The sequence below is a fragment of the Cervus canadensis genome, chromosome X (genome assembly GCF_019320065.1).
Source record: "Cervus canadensis isolate Bull #8, Minnesota chromosome X, ASM1932006v1, whole genome shotgun sequence".
NCBI classification, from domain to species: Eukaryota; Metazoa; Chordata; class Mammalia; order Artiodactyla; family Cervidae; genus Cervus; species Cervus canadensis.
In genome coordinates this window covers 88,352,266-88,358,263 of record NC_057419.1, presented here as the reverse complement: position 1 = coordinate 88,358,263, position 5,998 = coordinate 88,352,266, and the positions used below count along the sequence as shown (strand labels likewise).

General features: G+C 39.0%; 1 non-coding gene across 1 annotated transcript; it reads left to right on the top strand.

Moving 5' to 3' along the window:
- The first annotated feature begins 3,154 nt into the window (after nucleotides 1–3,154).
- LOC122436204 lies at nucleotides 3,155–3,281 on the top strand. Its single transcript, XR_006267961.1, has one exon. It is a non-coding gene; the product is annotated as a small nucleolar RNA SNORA40 (small nucleolar RNA).
- Nucleotides 3,282–5,998: the final 2,717 nt, after the last annotated feature.

Below are 5,998 nucleotides of genomic sequence, written 5' to 3'. Positions count from 1 at the left end.
CATATGATTGCACTTATTTCACATACCAGCAACATAATGCTTAAAATCCTTCAAGCTAGGTTTCAGTAGTACATGAGCTAAGAATTCCAGAAATACAAGCTGGGTTTTGAAGAGGCAGAGAAACCAGAGATCAAATTGCCAACTTTTGTTGGCTCATGGAGAAAGCAAGGGAGTTCCAGAAAAACATCTGCTTCATTGACTATGCTAAAGCCTTTAACTGTGTGGATCACAAAAAGCTGTGGAAAATTCTTAAAGAGATGGGAGTACCAGACAACCTTTCCTACTTCCTGAGAAACTTGTAATGAGGGTCAAGAAGCAACATTTATAACCAGACATGAAACAATATACTGGTTCAAAATTGGAAAAGGAGTACGACAAGTCTGTATATAGTCACCTTATTTAACTTCTGTGCAGGGTACATCATGTGAAATGCGAGGCTGGATGAATCACAGATTCAAATCAAGATTGCTGAGAGAACTATCAACCACCTCAAATATGCAGAGGATACCACTCTAATGGCAAAAAGTGAAGGGGACCAAAGAGCATCTTGATGAAGGTGAAAAAGGAGAGTGAAAAAGCGGGCTTAAAGTTCAACATTCAGGAAACTAAGATCATGGCATCAGTTTCCATCATTTCATTGCAATAGAATGGGAAAAATTAGAACCAGTGAACAGATTTTATTTTCTTGGGCTCTGAAATCACTGCAGATGGTGACTGCCACCATGAAATTAAAAAACACTTGCTCCTTGGAAGTAAAGCTATGACAAACCTTGATGGCACATTAAAAAGCCAAGACATCCCTTTGCTGATCAAGATCTGTATAGTCAAAGCTATAGTTTTTCCAGTAGTCATGTATGAATGTGAGAGCTGGACCATAAAGAAGGCTGAGCACCAAATAATTGATGTGTTCAAACTGTTGTGCTGGAGAAGATTCTTGAGAGTCTCTTGGACTGCAAGGAGATCGAACCAGTCAATCCTAAAGGAAATCAACCCTGAATATTCATTGGAAGGACTGATGCTGAAGCTGAAACTCCAGCACTTTGGCCACCTGATGTGAAGAGCTGACTCATTGTGAAAAGACCCTGATCCTGGACAATTTGAGGGCAGGAGGAGAAGGAGGTGACAGAAGATGAGATATTTAGATAGCATCACCAACACAATGGCATGAGTTTAAGCAAACTCTGGGACTTCCCAGGTGGCACAGTAGTAAAGAATCTGCCTGCAAATGAAGGAGACTTGGGAAACTTGAGTTCAATCCCTGGGTCAAAAAGATCCTCTGGAGTAGGAAATGGCAACCCACTCCAGTATTCTTGCCTGTAAAACTCTATGGACAGAAGAGCCTGGCAGGCTACAGTCCATGGGGTTGCAAAGAATCAGATACGACTAAGAGACTGAGCATGCATGCACTGGGAGATAGTGGAGGACAGAAAAGTCTGGTGTGCTGCAGTCCATGGTGTCACAAAGAGTTGGATATGACTTAGTGACTAAACAATAGCAATGAAAATATCACAATAGCATTTGCCTCAAAAGTAATCTGGGTTATATCTTTCTTTCTGATTCGTCTTCCTCACCTATAAGGTCCTGTATGCCTGGCCTATGCCACTCTCCTCACATTTATCTCCTTACTCCTCCTGAGAGCCTCCCTGACCATCCTCTGTCTTTCCAGTTCCCTGGGCACCTTGCTCCCTTATGACCATTGTAGATGCGATTCCCTCTCCCTGAAAAGCTCTTTCCTTCTTTATTTGGCTAAAATCTTTTTTTTTTTTTAACTCAAGAAAACCATCTGTTCCAGGCTTTTAAATTGTGCAATTGTTAGTTTCTAAGTAATTATTTTTTTTTTAATTGAAGTATATTTAATTTACAATGTTGTGTTAGTTTCAAGTATACAGCACAGTGATTCATTCATGTGTGTGTGTGTGTATTCTTTTTAAGATTCTTTCCCATTATAGGTCATTAAAGAAGGTCCTTGTTGTTACCTATTTTATATACAGTAGTATGTATATGTTAATCCCAAACTCCTAATTTGTTCTCCCTCACCCCCTGCTATCCCTGTGATAGCCATAAGTTTTTTTTTCTATGTCTATAAATGTATTTTTATTTTGTAAATAATTTAATTTGTATCAAATTTTTTTAGATTCCACATCTTAACTTCATTTTTGTTTTAACTTAAATGCTGCTTTCTTCAGAAGGTCTTTCTTGGTCTCACAGAATAGAAAAAACTTCCCCAGTTATCTGCTCACCCAGGTTGTTTTGCTTTCCCTCATAGAGCTAACACAAATTGTAACTCTTCTGCTGTTTGTGCAAATAATTGTCTAATGTCTTTCTTCCTCATTAAATTCTGAATTTCAGGAAGGCAGAGACTCTCCTTGTCTTGTTCATAGTGCTACCCCTGGAAACTCCCACGAGGCCTAGCATTGTGGCAGTGTTCAATAGGTATTTGTTGTGTGAATGAAAGAGATCTTGGAAGAATTGCAGTCTATTCCACTGTGCTTGGGTTTATACTCACGGCATCTGCTGCTTTCAAAGGTATTAATATAATTTACACTAAGCGTAATGAGAGATTTTCTGTCATTCTCTGAGTTCAGGTGGAAAAGCCCTCATTTCACATTCATATGATACAGGCAGATGTAAGTAAGTAGGATGAATAATATACTTAATTTATAACAGGACCAATTTTATGAAGGTATTTAAAACACTTAAGACCTTTTGTTTCCTTTTAGCTTAAGCCCAGTTCTCATCTAATATAATTCATTCACTTATTACATTAATTAAATTGATAACAACAGGAAGTGGAAGACATCTTAGTTTGTTTTTTTTAAGGCACTTGTGTCATCACTAGGTGTTCCTTCAGCATGGCCCTTCAGTGCCATTGAAAACTGCCAGGCCTAAGGTATTAGCAAATAATAAGAAAAAATAGAAATGGTTAAGTTATGAGAAATGAAAGAATAGATTTGGGAGTCAGATCTGAGTACAAACTACAGATCCTCCATTACTTGTTGTGTGACTTGGGAAAGTAACTCAACTTTTCTAAACCTTGGTTTTTACATTTATAAAATGGGCTTACTAAAATTTTCCTTCTCTGCTTATTGTGAAAAGCATAAAAGATTATATGAAAGATTAGGGAGCCTAGCATTTTATATAATAGTAACTCTTTAGCACTTGTGTTTGTTTTTGTTTAATTTGTGGACAAAGACTTACAGACAAGTGCGAAAGTAAGTCCTCTTTTGCAACCCACAACCCATTGTTCAGTATGAGTTTTGATACAGATAAGAAGGAACATGATCCATAAAATGGGTGTGTATTGATGAGCATAAAGATTGCTTCCAGGGCTATAAAGTTAAATAAGCTTTTAAATTACCAGCTGTATTGATCCTAGTACTCAGTTTTAATGTTGACATAAAACAAACAAAGATGGGCTCCTTTTTTTAGACTTTTATCTTCGGAATACAGTGTCTGGATTTTCCAAAGGTATTGTCATATCCCAATGATCTCTGTCAAGTTTTAGGGTGTGATAACTTAGGAATTAATATGATTTGAACTTGATAAGCTTTTAGAGAACTAGACATCCCATTTTCTGACCCTAAACAGGATCCTATAGTGTACTGCTTGAGGAAATTGGATCTTAAAGATTACAGATGGCAAACTTTGAAGTGCACTCCATTGAAGATCAAAGAGGCCCAACTAAAACAGCTGTGCTGTGGATTGAGCAGAACCTTTTGTAAGGGCTGCCTTGAAGATGACAACTTTGGAGGAACTATGGTGACTGGCAGTGGAAAGAATCAGGACGTGTGAAAATCCTTAAAAATTTATCGACTTAAATAACTTTGCCTATGTTATGAATAAAAAGAAACCTTTGTGCAGAAAGTCAGCATGTAAAAAACAAATAGTAACTCTTATTACAAATGAAATAAAGCCTACCTCGGCGATCAATGCAAAGAAATAGAGGAAAACAACAGAATGGGAAAGACTAGAGATCTCAAGAAAATTAGAGATACCAAGGGGATATTTCATGCAAAGATGGGCTCAATAAAGGAAAGAAATGGTAGGGACCTAACAGAAGAAGAAGATATTAAGAAGAGGTGGAAAGAATACACAGAAGAACTGTACAAAAAAGATCTTCATGACCCAGATAATCACAATGGTGTGATCACTCACCTAGAGCCAGACTTCGTGGAATGTGAAGTCAAGTGGGCCTTAGAAAGCATCACTACGAACAAAGCTAGTGGAGGTGATGGAATTGCAGTTGAGCTATTTCAAATCCTGAAAGAGGATGCCGTGAAAGTGCTGCACTCAATATGCCAGCAAATTTGGAAAACTCAGCAGTGGCCACAGGACTGGAAAAGGTCCATTTTCATTCCAATCCCTAAGAAAGGCAATCCCAAAGAATGCTCAAACTACCGCACAATTACACTCATCTCACATGCTAGTAAAGTAATGCTCAAAATTCTCCAAGCCAGACTTCAGCAATACGTGAACCGAGAACTTCCAGATGTTAAAGCTGGTTTTAGAAAAGGCAGAGAAAACAGAGATCAAATTGCCAGTATCCGCTGGATCATCGCAAAAGCAAGAGAGTTCCAGAAAAACATCTATTTCTGCTTTATTGACTATGCCAAAGCCTTTGACTGTGTGGATCACAATAAACTGTAGAAAATTCTGAAAGAGATGGGAATACCAGACCACCTGACCTGCCTCTTGAGAAACCTGTATGCAGGTCAGGAAGCAACACTTAGAACTGGACATGGAACTACAGACAGATTCCAAATAGGAAAAGGAGTACGTCAAGGCTGTATGTTGTCACCCTGCTTATTTAACTTCTATGCAGGGTACATCATGAGAAACGCTGGGTTGGAAGAAGCATAAGCTGGAATTAAGATTGTCGGGAGAAATATCAATAACCTCAGATATGCAGATGACACCACCCTTATGGCAGAAAGTGAAGAGGAACTAAAAAGCGTTTTGATGAAAGTGAAAGAGGAGAGTGAAAAAGTTGGCTTAAAGCTCAACATTCAGAAAACTAAGATCACAGCATCTGGTCCCCATCACCTCATGGGAAATAGAAGGGGAGACAGTGGAAACAGTGTCAGACTTTACTTTTTTTGGGCTCCAAAATCACTACAGATGGTGACTGCAGCCATGAAATTAAAAGACGCTTACTCCTTGGAAGGAAAGTTATGACCAACCTAGATAGCATATTAAAAAGCAGAGACATTACTTTGCCAACAAAGGTCCATCTGGTCAAGGCTATGGTTTTTCCAGTGGTCATGTATGGATGTGAGAGTTGGGCTGTGAAGAAAGTTGAGCACTGAAAAATTGATGCTTTTGAACTGTGGTGTTGGAGACGACTCTTGAGAGTCCCTTGGATTGCAAGGAGATCCAACCAATCCATCCTGAAGGAGATCAGTCCTGGATGTTCATTGGAAGGACTGATGCTGAAGCAAAAACTCCAATACTTTGGCCACTTCATGCGAAGAGTTGACTCATTGGAAAAGACCCTGATTCTGGGAGGGATTGGGGCCAGGAGGAGAAGGGGATGACAGAGGATGAGATGGCTGGATGGCATCACTGACTCGATTGACATGAGTTTGAGTAAACTCTGGGAGTTTGTGATGGACAGGGAGGCCTGGCGTGCTGCGATTCATGGGGTCTCAAAGAGTCGGACACAACTGAGCGACTGAACTGAACTGAACTGAGAGGAAAAGGAAAAAAATTCAGAAGCATTTAGCAAAAGGAAAAGATGAAAGAAAATGGTGCATTTGGTTTGGAGCAGGATTAGTTTGAAGTGAGTAAGTAGTTACTGAAGTGGGAGGAGACAGCAGGTTAAGGTTTTACAAGTTCAATTATAACAAGTTATGCTAGAGTGAGGTAGAAACCATTGTCATGGACTCAGTTGTGTCTACCTTCAAAGTACCAATATTGTTGACTCAAAAAAAAAAAAAAAAAAGATGCACAACGTGAGATTTGCGAGTTAAGTTTTATTTGGGGCAAAATGAGGACTGCA